The 20,603-nt window shown below is 47.8% G+C and overlaps 1 long non-coding RNA gene and 1 pseudogene across 4 annotated transcripts in view; one reads left to right on the top strand and one right to left on the bottom strand.

The window, feature by feature from the left end:
- LOC308610610 overlaps positions 1 to 20,603 on the top strand; it is a 93,978-nt gene that overhangs the window by 53,012 nt on the left and 20,363 nt on the right. Inside the window, exon 2 of one of the 3 annotated variants that reach the window (XR_014014592.1) lies at positions 19,850 to 20,603. The exons of 1 other annotated variant lie outside the window; for it this stretch is intronic. This is a non-coding gene — a long non-coding RNA (uncharacterized lncRNA). Of the gene's footprint in view, positions 1 to 19,474 lie in introns of those variants that run through there. One more of the 3 variants, XR_014014593.1, reaches the window with a different exon arrangement.
- Positions 1,775 to 15,601, bottom strand: LOC308610607 (dipeptidase 2-like; annotated as a pseudogene). Its single transcript has 11 exons — positions 15,531 to 15,601; positions 7,662 to 7,828; positions 6,697 to 6,906; positions 5,534 to 5,669; positions 4,938 to 5,121; positions 4,484 to 4,611; positions 4,051 to 4,180; positions 3,686 to 3,827; positions 3,316 to 3,385; positions 3,019 to 3,195; positions 1,775 to 2,639 (listed from the first exon to the last, which is right to left on the bottom strand). The product of its transcript is annotated as a dipeptidase 2-like (transcript).

Genomic DNA, 20,603 nt, shown 5'->3' with positions numbered 1-20,603 from the left:
TTGTAAGAGACTCAGGAGAGAGAGATGTACGTTTTAGGTCAAGATCTGTGATATATATGGTGGCTGGAATCACAAGAGTAGATGAGACCATCTATCAAGGGCAGAAGAGAGCTTCTGAGAAATACACATCTCTTGGCAGAGGGCAAAGTGAGAGTGCCCAGTGAAAGAGATAAGGATGTCCAGAGGCAGGAGGAAGAAGTAGCAGGTTAAGATGCTACTGTTGTTAAGGTGAAAGATTTTTCTGAGATGACAAGTTTGATCAACAAAATCAAATATTGCTGAAAGGTGACAGAAGGACCAAACAACATTCACTCAATTTAATCACAAATTAAATGTTGGTGAATGCAATTCCAGTGCAGATAAGTAAGAAGAAAAGAGCAAAATTGTGTGAGTCACGAGGTACATAAAGATAAGAAAATACAGACAGTGAGAATAAATACAATTTTTGATAAACTGCACTGTGAAATTCGGAAGAGAGAAAAGGTAACTAGAGAATTACTTGGCATCAAGCAAGAGTAATTTTTAATGGGAGGAGGGCAGCTTTTTAATGGGAGGGGGCCAAAATAAAATCGCTAAAGAGGAAAACCTTAACAATCCCAGTGAGGTGGGAAAATGAATGGAAGATACTGAGAAAGTGAGAATAGGTATTGATAAACTATGTCGAAAAGCTATTCATGGACGTAAAGAGAAAAAGTTAGTTTGGGGTGTTTTTGCTTTATAGTCTGTGTTTTCTCTGTGAAATAAAAGTTTGATGGGAGGTGATGTCACCTCGAGATAGTGCTCATCAAATATCCTATGTGCTTATCTACATTTTTCATCCTCCTTTGTAGTTCAACTGTTTTCCTTTGATTCGTTGTGGCCAGTGGCAAAGAAGCAGAATCAAGTGTATCACTTCTGAGCTGAGGTCATTAGGAGCCAGTGTCCCTCTTGTCTGGTCCTCTGCTATTGTGACATGGGAGGTCAAATAGTCCAGATGACGTGGCTGCAAGATGGATCAGGACCATGTGATCTGTAAGGGCTTTACTCAGTAGAGAAATAACGTACTCGTATTTTCCACTGAGATTCCTGTGTTCAATAGATCTGCCTGTGAGAGCTCAGAGAGCATAGCGAAGGCTGAAATGACAAAGACAGAGGGAGAGATGTTGGTAACAGATGGAAGGCGCCTGGCAGATAATATATTAAATGGTAAACAAAGCTGCTGGAGTAAGAGAGAGAGTATATAAGAGATGAGAAGAAGGCCAACTGTCTGTAGTATCTAACGCTAAGGAGTGAGGAGAGAAACAACTGAAAAATAAAAATAAAAAGAATGATGAGAAAGAAGCTAGGTGGTATGCCAACAGAAATCATAAGATTGCTATAAAACATAAAGGAAGGTAGTTTTCAAAGAAGCGCCATTTAATGGAGTCAGTTGTTTCCCAAAGGCAAAATGCTATGGGAACTGAAAATAAAGCATCTGATTGGATGGCTAAACTTTTATGAACAGAAATGGAACCATTTCAGGAAAGTCATGGGAGAAGATGCTGTGTTACAGTGGGGAGAGTAATCAATACATTGTGAGGAAAGGTGCCTTCATTTGCAAGAAATGCCAATTAAGAAGTGAAGAGAGCCTTTAAAGGGAAGGGATAATGTAAGAAAATCAAAAAAAAATTTAAGGAAACTTGAATAATTCGTAGACAAAGAGGGAGGTATTAGTGAAAGACTGAAAATCAGAGAAAGCTATCTTAAGTTTTTGTTATGGACTGAATTGTGTCCCCCGAAAAATTATATGTTGAAGCCCCTCCTAATTTGACTGTAGAAGATAGGAGATAGGTCCTTTAGGGAGGTAACTGAAGTTAACTGAAGTCATAAGGGTGAGGAAATAATCTGACAGGGACTGATGATGCCTTTATAAGAAGGGGAATAGATTCCAGAGATCTCTCTCCCTCTGCTCGTAGAGGAAAGGCCGTGTGAGGACACTGCAAGAAGACAGCCATCAGCAAGCCAGGAAGATTGTTCTCACCAGGAACCAATTCTCATGGTATTCAATACCTTAATCTTGGACTTCCACCCTCCAGAACTGTGAGAAAATAAATTTCTGCTGTTTAAGTCATTCAGTCTATAGTATTTCACTATAACAGCCCAACCAGACTAATACAGACCTTCATGTACACTGCAATATACAGAAGCTAAACAATGATTGTGAGCCAGAGATTCCATCTTGAACAGAAGTGTAATGACGCTTGAGGTACTCACAACTTCACGAATTTTGTCAGAAAGATGTGAAAAAATGTCAGTCAACCAACGGTTCTGATAGTGGATATTTTCTTTATGTGTTTGACATAAAGCAGTGTCTGACAGCCTCCCTGATACCCATCAGTATCGCAGTTTTGATTCTGTGGCTCCAGTTCCACATGGCACCAAGGTGCTGTGTACTGTCCATTCTTGGGTTTTTGGGTGCTGTACCTATTGCCAATAGGTGGGTCAAACCACTGGGGCTCTTCTGAAGTCCTCCCTAAATTTGGACCCAGCTTCAGCTCCAAATCCGAGTTTTCAGAGAGCCCAGGGTGAGGCTCGCCTGCCACAGTAGACACGTTGGCTAACGGGTTGCACTGCAGCACCCGCTCAGACAAGGGCACCATCACGTTGCCACCGTTCTTCTTCTGCAGGGGTGGACCCGTGGACAGTCAGCTTGGCCCCCAGCACAGCCAGCTGCCTGTTCACTCTCTCGGCCCCTGTGAGGAAGGTGTTCAGCCCTGGCTTTGAGGTCAGAGTCGTCTCCTCTCTGGGTTTGTGTGAATGGAGGAGCCGCAGCCCTGGTCTGGGTGGTGTGTTGGCCCTGGGTTTCCGGGTTTGGAGGAGTATCTTACCACCTAGACCCCCACCTAGGGCTGAAGAGTTCAGGGGCTGTGGACCGTGGGTTTTGGGGGCAGAAGATATTTAACCTGGCGTTTGAGGAAATGGAGGGAGAAGAGGCTCAGGTTCAAGGGCTCCTGGTTTGAATGTCTTGCTTTAGGTTTGAGGGCCAGGGCAGTCTCTCACCAGAAGCTGCAGGATATCATCAGGAACATTGCGAGTGTTCTTGCACATACCCCGGGCAGCTGAGTGGGAGAAGATGACCGGTGCCTGTGACACTTGTAGGGCTCGCCGTGTCACAGCATCCGAGACATGGGCCAAGTCCACCATCATGCCCAGGCGGTTCATTTCTGCCACCACCTTCTGCCGGGACAGGATGGGGAGAGGGCATGAGGGCTGCATTTATCTTGTGTGTATTTATCTGTAGGGAACAGGCGGGGCTGTACATCCATGTGGGGCAGGGTATGGAAGCCGGGTCCTTACCTCGCCAAAGCCGGTGAGCCGACTGACATTGCTGTAGAAGGGGTGGATACCCTTTGCTGAGCTCTGTGCCCTGCAGGATGGCCAGGAGGCAGTCTAACTGGTGGCCATGACTTGGCTACAAGAGCGTAGAAAGAGGTTCTGTCGAACCGTCTACACCTGCAGCTCCCTGGTGCAAGAGGAGGGACCCAGACTGGACTGTGCCTGGCAGTAGGAGGGCCCTTCTGGGGATTCAGTCTTGTTCTGCAAACCTCCATTCCCCTCCCGACCCCAGGTTCAGGGCTGGATCCCAGGGGTAAACTTGCTTTGGGCCCAGCGTGATCTTGGGCAGATCCCTGCCTCACTGGGCCCTTACCACCTGCACTGTGCTCACCAGGGCGTGTTGCAGGTGTGGGTGAGTGTCACGTAGTGCACACCCAGCGCATAGAAGGTACGCAAGATGGAGAGGCTCCTGTCCAGTGAGTGGTCGCCCTCCACACCAATGAGGCTAGCCAACTTCCGGGTGTTGTTGAGAGCTGGGGGCAGGTAGGTCAGATGATCATTTTCAGAGGCAGGGGTAGCTAACTGAAGTCCCTAACACCTACCACCACCAGTCTCTTTACCATTTTTTTTTGTTTTTTTGGCCGTGCCGCGCAGCATGAGGGCTCTTAGTTCCCCCACCGGGGATCAAACCCGAGGCCCCTGCAGTGGAAGCGTGGAGTCTTCACCTCTGGACTACCAGGGAAGTCCCCCGTCTACCTTTAACTGAGGTCACAAGCTCCAGCTCAGAATAGGAGGCACACATGAGGCAGATGAGGTGAACTTGCTCCAGGGTGAGGCGCACAGCATCGCGTTCGTGGGTCCGGCATGGGACGTAGGCTCACCAGAAGTGAGGGAAGGCAAGGGCTTAGTTTGGGCTTTGGAGCTCCTTGGGCTTCTCATAGCCTCCTCAGCTGGCACAACACTCACTGTGCCCAGAAGTCACATGTAATGCGTTGCTTTTTCTGTGGTACTTGGATGCCCGTCAGGTTGGCTCACTGTGACCCCTGTTCCCCCAGCATCCATGGCATGGCACTTTCTAGGTCACTATGGTAACTTAGTTCCAATGTGACTAACCTGTGGTCTCTGAGGCCCCCAAACTGCCCCACATTCCCCAGCAGCCATGGTGGCACCTTGTGTGTCCCTTTGGTACATGGGCACCCACGAGATCATTTTTTCAGCCTGTCCAAGCTGGTCTGGCCATGGCTGAAATTGCACAGATTAACATCCTGTAGCCCGTGGTGGTAAAACTGCCTCAGGACCAGGGGCATGTCGTTGTGGCTGGAGGGAGGTCAAGGCAAATAGGTGGGTTCCTTAGGTCTTGGGATCAGGCAGGACACATTGCCTGGCCTGGGCCAGCCTGTGGGTCCCCCACCTCCCACTGTCACACAGACCATACTAGGAGCAGCTGAGGCCTGGGCTGAGGGGTTCCCACCAGGGAGGGGATGACAGAGAAGGGGAAGGGCATCCATAGATGATGGAGAGGACATCCAGGGGTGGTGTGAGGGAGCCTCCCCACTAGCTCTGCATGCTCCGGACCTCCTGCCCTCCCCGGGGCCAGGCTAGGCACCCAGCGGCCCCCAGCAGCCTGCACACACTGCAGCCACCCGTCCACAAGCGGGAAGTCCCGCATCAGGGCCCGTGTGCGCTCCCGCGGACTTGGGGTGCTGGAGGTGCCCGGCGTGGTCTTCACCGGTAACCGGCTGCAGCAGCAGACCCAGCAGGAGCAGCAGACACAGCAGAGGCCGCTGGCTGAGTGCGCGGGGACCATCGAGGCGGGCAGAGGCGGGTCTGAGGGGGCGGGCAGTGGGGTTCTGCCTGTCGACACAGGGCACCCAGCGGCGCGGCCTCGCGAGGGGGGCGGTTTGAGGGAGGGGATACAGAGTCACAGGACCCTGCAACCCGTGCGCAGAGAGCCGCGATCCGGGAAGCCCAGCAGCCACAGGGCGGCAGTGCCCTCCCGCCCCCTGCTCACAGGCAGCTCCTGCGGGCTAAGCTAAGTGGCCACTAAGAGGCTAAGTGGCCTCTGCGGAGAGCCCACTCACCTCCCATCGCGGGTTCCCTCCACCCCTGCCCCTCTTCCCACTCTCACTGCTCCGAGGGGGCGCCCTAGGTTGCTCTCCCCGGCCTGTAACCTTCCTGTCCAAGCTGGGGTGCTTCTCTCAGAGGGCCACCTTCAGCCCGAGGCCTCCCGGGAGCACACCTTGTCCCCATCTGCCTGCAGCCGGCCCCGCCCACCCTGAGGGCTGCGTGCCAGTGTCTCTGTGGCCACAGGTGCTCTGGGCTCCCGGTTTCCCGGGACTGGGCCATGAGGGCTTGTGTGGGGAAAGAGAGAGTTTCTGGAAATGAGGGGGTAACCATGTGAGCTGTGGATTCAGGAAGGGGCCCTCTGCCCCCGACCTTCTCTCTCCACCTACTTGACTCCCCAACCTGCATGACCATTCTCTGGGGACTTCAACCAGCACCTGGGAACTATCAGGAACCTCCCCCACTTCTGTCAGCCAGCCTCAGGAAAGAGCGCCCTCAGGAGCCGCTACACCTCCCCAGGGCCTGAATAGAGGGACTTTGGGGATGTGAACTGAACGACCTTCTGGGGAGAGTCAGCGACCCTTTTACTCAACAGAGCAGGAACCCAGTCAGCAGGCTATTTGACTGGAAGGAAATGAAGTGATTTCCATGGCAGCAGAGCCCCCACCGCAGCAACCTTCCTCCCAGAGCTGCTGGCTGACCTTCTGGCCAGGATCCCTCCTACCTCAGCGTGGAAGGCCCGGCCTCGTGGAGAAGTATAGGTTTTGAGGAAAGACCTGGCACCTGGGTTCTGCTGCTACACTTGCCTTATCTCGTGGCCCTTGTGGCTCTAGCTTTCCCAGAAAGCTCAAGGGCTTAAGTGCCTGTGCTTACTCAGAGGCCACACGCCATTCCCCATTTCCAGCCTCAGGCCCTCCCCCTAGCTGCCTCCTCTAGAGACCCCTTCTCCTCAACACTCTCTCTCTCTCTCTCTCTCTCTCTCTCTGTCTCTGGGGATGTGCCTTCTCACAGAAGCTCAACCACAGAGATGCTTTAGGGACTGTGCCCAAACTCCTTCATCCCCAGCCTCTCAAGTTTTTGCTCTGATCCCTGGCACCCCCTGGAGCTGTTCCACCTTTGGAACCTTTCCCAGGTGGCAGGAGTGCCTAGCACAGGGGTAGTGACCTAAGTCTGAGCACTGGCGACCCTAGAAATCTGTAACACACAAACATTTTATTGAGCAGTAAGGGACCCCAGTGGGGACAGAAAGGGCTGGCAGTAAAGGAGCATGTGAACCTCGGGGCAGGGTGCATGCTGCTTGACTCTCCATCCTGTTCTTGCTTCAGGGAACAGGTCCACCATGCTCCAATCGCCGGTTTTTGGGTCTGGAGCAGTCCAGCTCTTCGTCCGAACAAACTGAAGAGTGCTTTCGTTTGGGAGCACGTCTGGGGACTGGCTTCACTGCTTCCACCTTTGCTGGTGGGGCCAAAGGGACATCCCCGTAGGCCCGGTAGCCACCAACCAGGCAGTATGTCTCCCCATGCCAGCCCAACTGCGTTTCTCCACACCCTCGGTAGAGGACATGGTAGTGCCCGGGTGTGGGAGGAGAAACGGGAGCCACTGCTGCTGCAAAGAAAATCAGAACTGATCAGTCACTTGTGCTGTGCACAGTCTCCTGCCACAATTTCCCCCTCTCATGTCTCTCCCAGTTTCTGGCTGAAGACCTTTAATCTACTTGACATCCAAAACACAGCCTTGGCCCATCACCTCTATGAGTCCCTAGAGAAGGGACACTGGCTGCAAAAGCAACCCCTAGAGCCTACGGCTGCAGCAGATGAGGAAGTCTCTTCACCGTTTCCAGGGAAAACAGTAGAACCCGAAAGAAATTGCACTCATGATGCTCTCCATCTCTGCCTTCCACAACAGAGAAAACATTTCTTGCCGTCTGTCACTTCTGAGGCTTTAATGGAAATGTCTTTCAAGTTTTGGAAAGAAATAATCTAATACAAATCTGTTAAGAACCCCTCTCACTTTGGCAACCCCTCTTGGGCCCCAGTTATACTGCCTGTTTCAACCACACTGAACTCTAGCCCTCTGGTACTTTTATCTAGATGAGAACAAGGCTAAATACTGAGGCCGAGTGATCAGGAGACTCAGAACCGGGGTCTGGGTACCAAGTCTAGGCTCACATCAACGCAGCCTCCTGGGACACCATCTCCTCAGCCCTCCAGTCTCATTAGCACTTCATCACCCCCCGCTTCATTCTTCCGGTCTTCCCATCAATATGGCACCACCCTGTCCCCGAGTACTCAGCAACTCAGTACGGGATGTGTCTGAGGGGACCGCTAGAGATGTCTGCATGACAACACAGAGGTGCCTGGGTTTGAAGGTGTGAGAAGCACACCTTCCAAACCCAGGCACCTCTGTGTTCGTCATGCAGACATCTCTAGCGGTCCCCTCAGACACATCCGTACTGAGTTGCTGAGTACCACTAAGGAGAGGGTGAGGAGCATAAGATGGGAAGGCTACATTATAAAGCTTAGAACCGTCCTGCACACTTGTCCAGGGATGACCTTTCACTTGTCCTCAGCAGTGAGCCCTGTGGGTCCCTGAAGGTGTCCCAGGTCACTGGTATTACTTACATGTGGGAGTGTGCTCAGTTGCACATAGTTGGCAGGCCCCACAGAAACATGTGCCAGCCAGGTGAGGTGGATTGTATCCCACACCTCCTGTGGAGGTGGCCGGTCTGGGTGTACCTGCTGCACTGCCCACCCAGGGAACAGAGCACAGGGTTGAGTATCTGTAGCCTATGACGTCAGACCTGGGCTCTGACCGTCAGAGAAACTTCCCACCAGTTCTCCACCAGGTACGAAGCTGCTCGGTTGTCAGTTACCATGGAATCTGTTACCATGGAATCTGTGAGAAGGCCTGCGAGGGCATCACTACCCAGTGAGGTCATATATGGAACCTGTGACTTGAGGGGCAGGCTTCAGGAGGAGGGGCAGTTTTTTGGAGGAGAACAGGGTAGAGGCAGACGTACTCTGCCTGGCCCCTCACAGCTGGGCCTCCCCACCAATGCCCTAGCCTAGTAGACACCCCAGGTGGGGCGTGCTGGTGGTCTGGCACAGCCCCAGGGGCCACAGGAGGGCAAGAGAGACCCACATTCTGTGATTGGCTTGAGAGGCAAGATTAACGTAAGAGACAGCTAGGTTGTATGGCGCTTACCCTAAGAGGCAGAGATTTGTGTGGACTGGGGAATCAGGGAAGGCTCCTTTGCAGTGGGCCTGAAGGACAAGTGAGATTTGGACCCATGGGGAAGAGAGGGAAGACATTCCAGTTTGGAAGAATAAAAGCAAAGACACACTCTTCTCGACCTTGTCCTGCCCCCAATATAAATTCCTAGCACCCTGAAATTTTTACAACTGAGGACTTAAAAAAACCAAGAGGTTAAGGGGCCTTCGCAGTGGTACACAGGTAGTGGAGAGGTGTTCTGCTCAATGGTTAGGTTCATGTCGGGGCTCCAGGTTTACAGCTGATAGGAATGTGAGGACAAGCTCCTGCCATTTCAAACATTTCCAAGTGATACTGAGAGAGATGTTAAAGGTGCAAAATGCGGGTGCTGAATGACCTCACAGAGTGGGAATGGTGGGCCCATTTGAACATGAAATTGAAAACAAATTCATGACAAAAGGACATAATACAAAATGACAACATAATTACTACAGGCCCCTCCCCCCTAGAAGTAAAAGTCATTAGAATCCTCTCTCTCTCCACCATGAAAGAATGAGATAAAGACTCAGCAGCAGCCCCCGTGAGAAACATGGTCAACAGTGTGAAGAGGTGTTACTAAGACGATTTGGTCCACCTCAGAGAAGGAAAGAGACAACTCTGCCCTTAGCCTGATCAGGCCCACAGGAAGCAAGCACATTTGGGGCAGCCTCTGATAGTGTGGCAATGAGAGAGAACCTTCTTTAGGAGGGGACTCCCTGTTGCCGACCCTGAAAAAGCAAAGATGGGACATTCGTTTAATGGGACTGTTGCAGAGGCATTGTTCCCAGGAGGTAGAGACTGCTTCGACTACCATTTTAGAGGTTGGGCCACCGTGGTTGAGAAGCACAGCACCTTCTCTTCCTAAACTGCTTGAATCAGCGGGTACACGTTAGGACAGACGAAGTCAGGCCTCATTGGAGCGGACTGCCTTTGGGAGTGGTAGAATGTAAGCTGTGAAGGGGCATGCTCTGGAGGAGGTTTGTCATGGCAGGTGGGCCAGCATGAGACCATTCAGATTCTCCACGGCTCCAGAGATCACTTGACTGGGAGCATCCCTGTGATGTGGCGGGGGGACTCCTACCTTAACAGGACCTGGCTGGGCATCTGGGGAAGGCGGAATAAATGGTTTTATTAATTTACGAGAGCGAGAGACTCACAAAAGCACTGAAAAAGACTTGTACCTGGATTCTTGAGCCAACCCTAAGAAAACTTATCTAGATCTGGAGTAGGGCTCTGGAGGCTGCACTTTTAAGCTTCCTGGGCAGTCCCACCACAGTGCTCCATGGATAGAGTGACCAAATTATTGTGTGTTCTCGGTTGCTTTGGGGAGTCAAAGTGGGCAATATTAAAAACTGCAGCAGGCATACGTATAAACGGAATATTCAAGGCAAACAGAGGTGTATAGTTATTCTATGCATGAATCAGGTTTGGGAAAAGCTAGCCTGGTGGTTAAAAAACACAACCCTTACGACAGGCAGACCAGATTCTGTCCTACTTGCTTGTGTGATTTTGACCCAGTTCTTTTATCTTTCTGACTGTTTCTTCATATGGAAAAGAGCTATGGCTGTACATTTAGCACAATATTCTCTTTTGGCAAAAGTTGCTCTGGGTCCATTTGTGTTCTCTGCAACTGAATCCTTTCCAGTGTGCAAGCATTTTTAAGTTGTTTGGTGAAGTATTACATTTGACTTTCAACTGTTCATTACTTTGGGCAAAGCTTATGTAGTGCTGCAGAGACTAGAACCTATGCAGAGATAGTGAGAGGATGTTATAAGCTTATTCTGCCGGTTGATACAAAAGTTTAACCTTTTCTCCTCTTCCTCCACCTGCCGCTAAGACATGAGAAAGAAGGCAGAGCCTGGAAATGCACACCAGGCAATACTTCTGTGTCAGTTTGCCTTTTATTCCTCTGCCAGTACTTCCCAGAGAGATTTCACCAAAAGTGCCTAAGCTTGCCATGGCCATTGTTGGGAAGAAAGTTTCTCTCTATTGCTAGTCACATCCCCTTTTCCTTCTTCTGGGGGCTTAATGGATGTTTGGGGGCAGGAACTAAAATTTAAACTAAACGGTAAAAAAACACAGAAACAAAAAACAAAACAAAACAAAAAACATGTGTTCTTTTTTTTAACATCTTTATTGGAGTATAATGGCTTTACAATGGTGTGTTAGTTTCTGCTTTATACCAAAGTGAATCAGTTATACATAAGTTCCCATAACTCTTCCCTCTTGCGTCTCCCTCCCTCCCACCCTCCCTATCCCACCCCTCTAGGTGGTCACAAAGCACCGAGCTGATCTCTCTGTGCTATGCGGCTGCTTCCCACTAGCTATCTATTTTACGTTTGGTAGTGTGTATATGTCCATGCCACTCTCTCACTTTGTCATGGCTTACCCTTCGCCCTCCCCATATCCTCAAGTCCATTCTCTAGTAGGTCTGTGTCTTTATTCCTGTCTTACCCCTAGGTTCTTCATGACATTTTTTTCTTAAATTCCATATATATATATGTGTGTTAGCATACGGTATTTGTCTTTGTCTTTCTGACTTCCTTCACTCTGTATGACGGACTCTAGGTCCATCCACCTCATTACAAATAGCTCAATTTCGTTTCTTTTTATGGCTGAGTAATATTCCACTGTGTATCTGTGCCACATCTTCTTTATCCATTCATCCGACGATGGACACTGAGGTTGTTTCCATCTCCTGGCTATTGTAAATAGAGCTGCAATGAACATTTTGGTACATGACTCCTTTTGAATTACGGTTTTCTCAGCGTATAGGCCCAGTAGTGGGATTGCTGGGTCATATGGTAGTTCTATTTGTAGTTATTTTTTAAGGAACCTCCATACTGCTCTCCCTAGTGGCTGTACCAATTTACACTCCCACTAACAGTATAGGAGCGTTCCGTTTTCTCCACATCCTCTCCAGCATTTATTGTTTGTAGATTTTTTGATGATGGCCATTCTGACCGGTGTGAGGTGATACCTCCTTGTAGTGTTGATTTGCATTTCTCTCATAATTTGTGCTGTTGAGCATCTTTTCATGTGTTTGTTGGCCATCTTTGGAGAAATGTCTATTTAGGTCTTCTGTCCATTGTTTCATTGGGTTGTTTTTTTTGATATTGATCTGCATGAGTTGCTTATCTAGTTTACAAATTTATTTATGTTTATATTTTTTGGAGATGAATCCCTTGTCAGTTGCTTCGTTTGCAACTATTTTCTCCCATTCTGAGGGTTGTCAGAGTCCAGAGTCTTCAGTGTTCCCCCAGTATCCAACTTGGACAAGTGTACAAATAGTTGTGGTCTAAATGATGTAGAGAGATGAATAGCGGAAGTAAGTATTGAAGGTAAAATTAATCGTTCAGTAACATCACATAATTAATTTTAAGTGTCCGTGTTATATTTGGGCAGAGTTGTTCAGTTGGCAATTAGTTAAGTTTGTAAGAGACTCAGGAGAGAGAGATGTACGTTTTAGGTCAAGATCTGTGATATATATGGTGGCTGGAATCACAAGAGTAGATGAGACCATCTATCAAGGGCAGAAGAGAGCTTCTGAGAAATACACATCTCTTGGCAGAGGGCAAAGTGAGAGTGCCCAATGAAAGAGATAAGGATGTCCAGAGGCAGGAGGAAGAAGTAGCAGGTTAAGATGCTACTGTTGTTAAGGTGAAAGATTTTTCTGAGATGACAAGTTTGATCAACAAAATCAAATATTGCTGAAAGGTGACAGAAGGACCAAACAATATTCACTCAATTTAATCACAAATTAAATGTTGGTGAATGCAATTCCAGTGCAGATAAGTAAGAAGAAAAGAGCAAAATTGTGTGAGTCACTAGGTACATAAAGATAAGAAAATACAGACAGTGAGAATAAATACAATTTTTGATAAACTGCACTGTGAAATTAGGAAGAGAGAAAAGGTAACTAGAGAATTACTTGGCATCAAGCAAGAGTAATTTTTAATGGGAGGGGGGCAGCTTTTTAATGGGAGGGGGCCAAAATAAAATCGCTAAAGAGGAAAACCTTAAGAATCCCAATGAGGTGGGAAAATGAATGGAAGATACTGAGGAAGTGAGAATAGGTATTTATAAACTATGTCGAAAAGCTATTCTTGGACGTAAAGAGAAGAAGTTAGTTTGGGGTGTTTTTGCTTTATAGTCTGTGTTTTTTCTGTGAAATAAAAGTTTGATGGGAGGTGATGTCACCTCGAGATAGCGCTCATCAAATATCCTATGTGCTTATCTACATTTTTCATCCTCCTTTGTAGTTCAACTGTTTTCCTTTGATTCGTTGTGGCCAGTGGCAAAGAAGCAGAATCAAGTGTATCACTTCTGAGCTGAGGTCATTAGGAGCCAGTGTCCCTCTTGTCTGGTCCTCTGCTATTGTGACATGGGAGGTCAGATAGTCCAGATGACGTGGCTGCAAGATGGATCAGGACCATGTGATCTGTAAGGGCTTTACTCAGTAGAGAAATAACGTACTCGTATTTTCCACTGAGATTCCTGTGTTCAATAGATCTGCCTGTGAGAGCTCAGAGAGCATAGCGAAGGCTGAAATGACAAAGACAGAGGGAGAGATGTTGGTAACAGATGGAAGGCGCCTGGCAGATAATATATTAAATGGTAAACAAAGCTGCTGGAGTAAGAGAGAGAGTATATAAGAGATGAGAAGAAGGCCAACTGTCTGTAGTATCTAACGCTAAGGAGTGAGGAGAGAAACAACTGAAAAATAAAAATAAAAAGAATGATGAGAAAGGAGCTAGGTGGTATGCCAACAGAAATCATAAGATTGCTATAAAACATAAAGGAAGGTAGTTTTCAAAGAAGCACCATTTAACGGAGTCAGTTGTTTCCCAAAGGCAAAATGCTATGGGAACTGAAAATAAAGCATCTGATTGGATGGCTAAACTTTTATGAACAAAAGTGGAACCATTTCAGGAAAGTCATGGGAGAAGATGCTGTGTTACAGTGGGGAGAGTAATCAATGTATTGTGAGGAAAGTTGCCTTCATTTGCAAGAAATGCCAATTAAGAAGTGAAGAGAGCATTTAAAGGGAAGGGATAATGTAAGAAAATTAAAAAAAAATTAAGGAAACTTGAATAATTGGTAGACAAAGAGGGAGGTATTAGTGAAAGACTGAAAATCAGAGAAAGCTATCTTAAGTTGTTGTTATGGACTGAATTGTGTCCCCCGAAAAATTATATGTTGAAGCCCCTCCTAATTTGACTGTAGAAGATAGGAGATAGGTCCTTTAGGGAGGTAACTGAAGTTAACTGAAGTCATAAGGGTGAGGTAATAATCTGACAGGGACTGATGGTGTCCTTATAAGAAGGGGAATAGATTCCAGAGATCTCTCTCCCTCTGCTCGTAGAGGAAAGGCCGTGTGAGGACACTGCAAGAAGACAGCCGTCAGCACGCCAGGAAGATTGTTCTCACCAGAAACCAATTCTTATGGTATTCAATACCTTAATCTTGGACTTCCACCCTCCAGAACTGTGAGAAAATAAATTTCTGCTGTTTAAGTCATTCAGTCTATAGTATTTCACTATAACAGCCCAACCAGACTAATACAGACCTTTATGTACACTGCAATATACAGAAGCTAAACAATGATTGTGAGCCTGAGATTCCATCTTGAACAGAAGTGTAATGACGCTTGTGGTACTCACAACTTCTCGAATTTTGTCAGAAAGATGTGAAAAAAGTCAGTCAACCAACGGTTCTGATAGTGGATATTTTCTTTATGTGTTTGACATAAAGCAGTGTCTGACAGCCTCCCTGATACCCATCAGTATCACAGTTTTGATTCTGTGGCTCCAGTTCCACATGGCACCAAGGTGCTGTGTACTGTCCATTCTTGGGTTTTTGGGTGCTGTACCTATTGCCAATAGGTGGGTCAAACCACTGGGGCTCTTCTGAAGTCCTCCCTAAATTTGGACCCAGCTTCAGCTCCAAATCCGAGTCTTCAGAGAGCCCAGGCTGAGGCTCGCCTGCCACAGTAGACACATTGGCTAATGGGTTGCACTGCAGCACCCACTCGGACAAGGGCACCATCAGGATGCCACCGTTCTTCTTCTGCAGGGGTGGACCCGTGGACAGTCAGCTTGGCCCCCAGCACAACCAGCTGCCTGTTCACTCTCTCGGCCCCTGTGAGGAAGGTGTTCAGCCCTGGCTTTGAGGTCAGAGTCATGTCCTCTCTGGGTTTGTGTGAATGGAGGAGCCGCAGCCCTGGTCTGGGTGGTGTGTTGGCCCTGGGTTTCCGGGTTTGGAGGAGTCTCTTACCACCTAGACCCCCACCTAGGGCTGAAGAGTTCAGGGGCTGTGGACCGTGGGTTTTGGGGGCAGAGGATATTTAACCTGGCGTTTGAGGAAATGGAGGGAGAAGAGGCTCAGGTTCAAGGGCTCCTGGTTTGAATCTCTTGCTTTAGGTTTGAGGGCCAGGGCAGTCTCTCACCAGAAGCTTCAGGATATCATCAGGAACATTGCGAGTGTTCTTGCACATACCCCGGGCAGCTGAGTGGGAGAAGATGACAGGTGCCTGTGACACTTGTAGGGCTCGCCGTGTCACAGCATCCGAGACATGGGCCAAGTCCACCATCATGCCCAGGCGGTTCATTTCTGCCACCACCTTCTGCCGGGACAGGATGGGGAGAGGGCATGAGGGCTGCTGCATTTATCTTGTGTGTATTTATCTGTAGGGAACAGGCGGGGCTGTACATCCATGTGGGGCAGGGTATGGAAGCCGGGTCCTTACCTCGCCAAAGCCGGTGAGCCGACTGACATTGCTGTAGAAGGGGTGGATACCTTTACTGAGCTCTGTGCCCTGCAGGATAGCCAGGATGCAGTCTGACTGGTGGCCATGACTTGGCTACAAGAGCCTAGAAAGTGGTTCTGTCGAACCGTCTACACCTGCAGCCGTCTACACCTACCACCCGCCCTGGTGGCCAGCAGGCCCGGGGAAGCGGCCCCGGCCCCCGCTCCCACTCCCGCCCCCGGCCATGGCGAAACGGCGGAGGGGGGCCTTCATCCGGAGGGAGCTGTGGAGAGCCACACCGGCGGACAGGTGGCGGCGCCGGGGCAGGGAGCCGGAGGGGGCGGCCAGGTGCAGGTCGAGGGGCTCGCGGGCCGCACGGACGGCACCCGGGCCCGCGGCGGAGTCTGGGTCTGGGTCAGCCACCCCGGGAGCGTCTGGGGTGCGGCCGCCTTTCAGGGCCGCCTTCTGGCCGCATAGAGCGCCCCCTCTGGCGCGCTGTGGTGGGAGGGGCCGGAGGAGGTGGGGCCTGCAGCGGTGCCCGTCGGGGGGGCGGAGCTGGCGGCCACCGCCACGGGCGACTAAAGGAGAAGGCGGAGCCGCAGCGGGAGGCAAAATGCCTATGGCACCCGGTGTTCCCAGGCGGTCTCCCATCCAAGTACTAACCGGGCCCGACCCTGCTTAGCTTCCGAGATCAGACGAGATCGGGCGCGTTCAGGGTGGTATGGCCGTAGACGGGGGCGGGGGATCATTTGAAGGGGGTCTTGAAAGGTAAGAGTTCCACAGTGGCGACAGGGCATTCTGTGCAGAGGAAACAAGACAGACAAAGATCTCTATCCATTGACCTTGCTCTATTTTCTTCCAGCATTTAGCACCATCTGAAATTATATTTTTGTCTAGCTTCTCGTTGTTTATTTTCTGTCTCCCCCATGCACTCTAATTCTCCGAGTGCAGGAAGCAGGTCTATCCTATGTGCCCAAAAGAATTCCTGGCACATGGTGGGTGCACAGTACATATTTGTAGCATGGATGAATCAGTAGGCAGTCCAAGCAAAAGGGAGAGAACGGGATTTGATGAGATCTATAAGTACTTATGTGGTTTCATTTCAACCTCACAATTCTCCTTCCTAAGAAAGATGTCATTATCTCCGTCTTACAAATAAGGAAACTGAGGTAAGACAAAGGCAAGCAACTTGACAAAGGTCACACACCCAGTAAAAGGTAAAGCTGGCATTGAAGCCTAAGCTAGCAGGTTCCAAAGTCTGGACTGTACCACAGGAAGAGGCTAACAAAGGCCTGAACTAAGTAAAGCCGTGGGAAGGGAGTCAGAGAGAAGAGTTCATGCTTAAGAGTTGCTGGGCTTAATAAAATGGACCAGACGTGGCCACAGACTGAAAGAATCCCCTGCAGATTCATCTCCATCTGAGCCGCTAGTCCTGACCTCCTTCTCAATCTCATGGGGATGACAGAAAAAACATGCAGCATTGGCCGCTAACTAGCTGTTTATCTTTGGAAGCCTTAGATATCTAATTTCTCCAAGCATGTTTCCCCCACATGAAAAAAATGGTGACAGATACTAGGTTTACGGTTGTTATGAGATGATGCAGATGAAGCACCCAGGACAGTTCCTGGCCCATAGTAGGTGTTCAATAAATATTAACTTACTTCTCTTTCCCCATGGCCTCCTGCTATCTTTTGGTCTGGGAAATACTATTCCCAAGAGGAGGACCAAAGAGGGAGGAAGTGTTAGGAGGGCATCTGCTCTGGGGCAGGTATGGAAATGGATAGTCTCAAGAAGGTAGTGAGTGACAAGCCAGGCCTGGAAGAGGTGGGTGGATAAGAGGCTAGGAAAGTACCCAGCAGTTTTCTCTATGAGGAAAACTCTGACCCCCCCCCCCTATAATGAAGGTTCAGACAAGCAACCAGAATTCCAAGTCATGTGCCCAGTCTTTTCTCTGCACAAAAGGTGTAGCCAGAGCTTGGTGAAGGGGAAGCAGGGGACCATTTGACTTGGGCCTCATACGTACAAATTTGGTTGGATTCCCAAAGGAAGTTATTCATCAAGTTATTATAATTTGGGGTGTTTAAAATGTTAATTTTTAACAGTTATCTGTGAGTTTAATTATGGATTGCACCTAGTAGTGATTTTCCATTTCTTAAAACATAATGTACACTGCTCTATACAAACTGTTTCCTGAAATAAACATGTTATTTGTGGACTCATTTTTAAAAGGGGTTAACTTATAAACAATTAAATTATACCACAAGTTTTTGTAACTGTCTTTGAATTTTCACATTTCCTATGTGTTGGAATTGTTTCAAAAAGAAGAAGAAGAGAAAAAGAGGCTTGGGTTTCTGGGTCTCTTCAGCTCAAGAGGGCACAGGGCAGTGGCAGCCCAGAGGCAGCCAGAGGGGAGGTGAAGAGCCTGTTACTGAGCTTGTTTACAGCACCACCTGGTGTTTATAACTCATTAAAATGTCACACTTCCTTGTCCTTAAGCCCTGGAATTTGCTGAGTAAAATCCCCACAGCTATTTTCTGAAGCCCTCTCTCTCAAAATTTCTTTTTCACTCACTTAAAAAGAATAAGGCTTATAGACAAGAATAACCCAAAACAGAAGTTGATGCCCCACGACTTTCCTTTGTTTTCTTTTAGCTTTGTGCTGTGGGACGGAAGGTCTGTATGTAATACTAGTTCAGACTGACTGAGCAGTGACTATGTGCCAAGCAGTTCTAAGTACCCTGCATGGATTAAGTAACTTAATTATTATAACAACTCTAGAGACAGGTATTACTATTACCATAAGCCCATTTTACAGATGTGGCTGCTGAGACACAGAGAGTTAAAGGAATTTCATAAAAATCACTAGAAAGTAGCAAAGCAAAGATTTGAACCCAGGCCTGAAGCCTTGCTTCAGTGTCCATGATTTTAAACACTGTTATGCTGCTTTTCCGTGTAGGTGCATGTTTCAAGAAAAGGTATCTTCTTAATTTTTATTTGGCCTGATATTAAGAATTTAATTTCCCTGGGTAAAGCTCGATGGACCAAGGATAAACAGAGAGCAAACAAGTTAAAAATATGCCTTCAATAATCATCTGCTATATGAGGCATTAAGCTTCTCAGAAGCCTAGACCGCCCTTTAGAATGTCATACAATCCAGAAGGATGGCATACAAAACAACTTAGTGTTTGTTTATAACAAGGCTACCACCACCAAGAAAGCATTATAATCCTCTGTCTTTTTAAGAGTTCAACAATTTCAGATCTCTCCTTTTAAAGGGGTAGTAATAATAATAGCTACAATCTATTGAGTGCTTTTTTGTTTTTGTTTTAGAGAAGCATCAACTAGTGAAAAACAATGTGGGTTTGGGGGAATCATACTACCTGGGTTCAGATCCTGTTATTTTTTTTAATGAATTTTTATTGGCATATAGTTGCTTTACAATGTTGTGTTAGTATCTGCTGTACAGTAAAGTGAATCGGCTATACATGTACATATATCTCCTTTTTTGGATTTTCTTCCCATTTAGGTCACCACACAGCAATGAGTAGAGTTCCTTGTGCTATACAGTATGTTCTCATTAGTTATCTATTTTATACATAGTATTAATAGTGTATATATGTCCAATGGAATATTACTCAGCCATAAAAAGAAACGAAACTGAGTTATTTGTAGTGAGGTGGATGGACCTAGAGACTCATACAGAGTGAAGTAAGTCAGAAAGAGTAAAACAAATACCGTATGCTAACACATATATATGGAATCTAGAAAAAAAAATTTTTTAAATGGTTCTGAAGAACCTAGGGGCAGGACAGGAATAAAGACACAGGCATAGAGAATGGACTTGAGGACATGGGGAGGGGGAAGGGTAAGCTGGGATGAAGTGAGAGAGTGGCATGGACATATATACACTACCAAGTGTAAAACAGATAGCTAGTGGGAAGCAGCCGCATAGCACAGGGACATCAGCTCGGTGCTTCGAGACCACCTAGAGGGGTGGGATAGGGAGGGTGGGAGGGAGACGCAAGAGGGAGGAGCTATGGGGATATATGTATACATACAGCTGATTCACTTTGTTATACAGCAGAAACTAACACACCATTGTAAAGCAATTATACTCCAATAAAGATGTTTAAAAAAGTATTAAAAAAATAGTGTATATATGTCAATGCCAATCTCCCAATTCATCCCACCACCACCCCTTCTCCCTTGGAACCATACATTTGTTCTCTACATCCGTGTCTCTATTTCTGCTTTGCACATAAGATCATCTATACCATTTTTCTAGATTCCACATATGTTAATATATATTTGTTTTTCTCTTTCTGACTTACTTCACTCTGTATGATAGTCCTGTTTTTATTTTTAACATCTTTATTGGAGTACAATTGCTTTACAATGTTGTGTTAGTTTCTGCTGTATGACAAAGTGAATTAGCTATTCATATACATATATCCCCATATCCCCTCCCTCTTGCTTCTCCCTCCCACCCCTCTAGGTGGTCACGACGCACTGAGCTGATCTCCCTCTCAGAGACAACCTATAGGCGACTCAGGGGTCAAGCAGCAGATTGGACCACAAGACCTCTAAGTTGCTGCCAAACTGGGGATCTGGACCCATTTCCTAGTTTTGCTTTGAAATACACCTGAAGAAATGAAAAACAGGTGGTCGCCAACTTTCAGAGAATTGAAGTCTGTTTTCTTGCCAGTTATTTTTCTGCCACCATCAGTTTCCATAAACCCTATGAGGAGACATATGTCCTCCCTCATTCTTACAGATCCAGTTGGGTTGGAGATGACGGAAGTGATGGCACAAAGCCAGACACGTCTTAGCGCTCACTCCGCACTGTCACCAAATGGCCAGGCGTCAACCTTGAAGCACAGTCTCTATGCTGGTTCCTGCAGAGACAAGAAGAAAGAAGAAAGAATAGGCAGAGCCTTTGGACTTCAGGACTTGTGATCCCATTTTTGTCCTCTGTAGCCGTTAGGACTTGGCAATACAGCCTGAGGCCAACAATACTGCCTGGCCTCAGTGGCTGAAACAAATGAGGGATTTAGGTTTTCACAGAAAAGTGTGAAGAGAGACCATGCAGAGCTGGGATGCAGCTTCAGGATATGACCTGAGAGCCAGGCTCCTTCTGCCCTTTGGCTCCACCATCACTTCTGTGTTGCAGGCAGGAAAAAGGGAAGAACAAGAGGAAAAAGTGGTGTTCCTACCAGTTTCAAAGAGCTCTCCTAAGAGTCTGCCCCAAG

The sequence above is a fragment of the Mesoplodon bidens genome (assembly GCF_964165515.1).
Source record: "Mesoplodon bidens genome assembly, contig: HAP1_SCAFFOLD_397, whole genome shotgun sequence".
NCBI classification, from domain to species: Eukaryota; Metazoa; Chordata; class Mammalia; order Artiodactyla; family Ziphiidae; genus Mesoplodon; species Mesoplodon bidens.
Note: the sequence above shows the minus strand (reverse complement) of the source record. Positions and strands in the feature narration are given on the sequence as shown.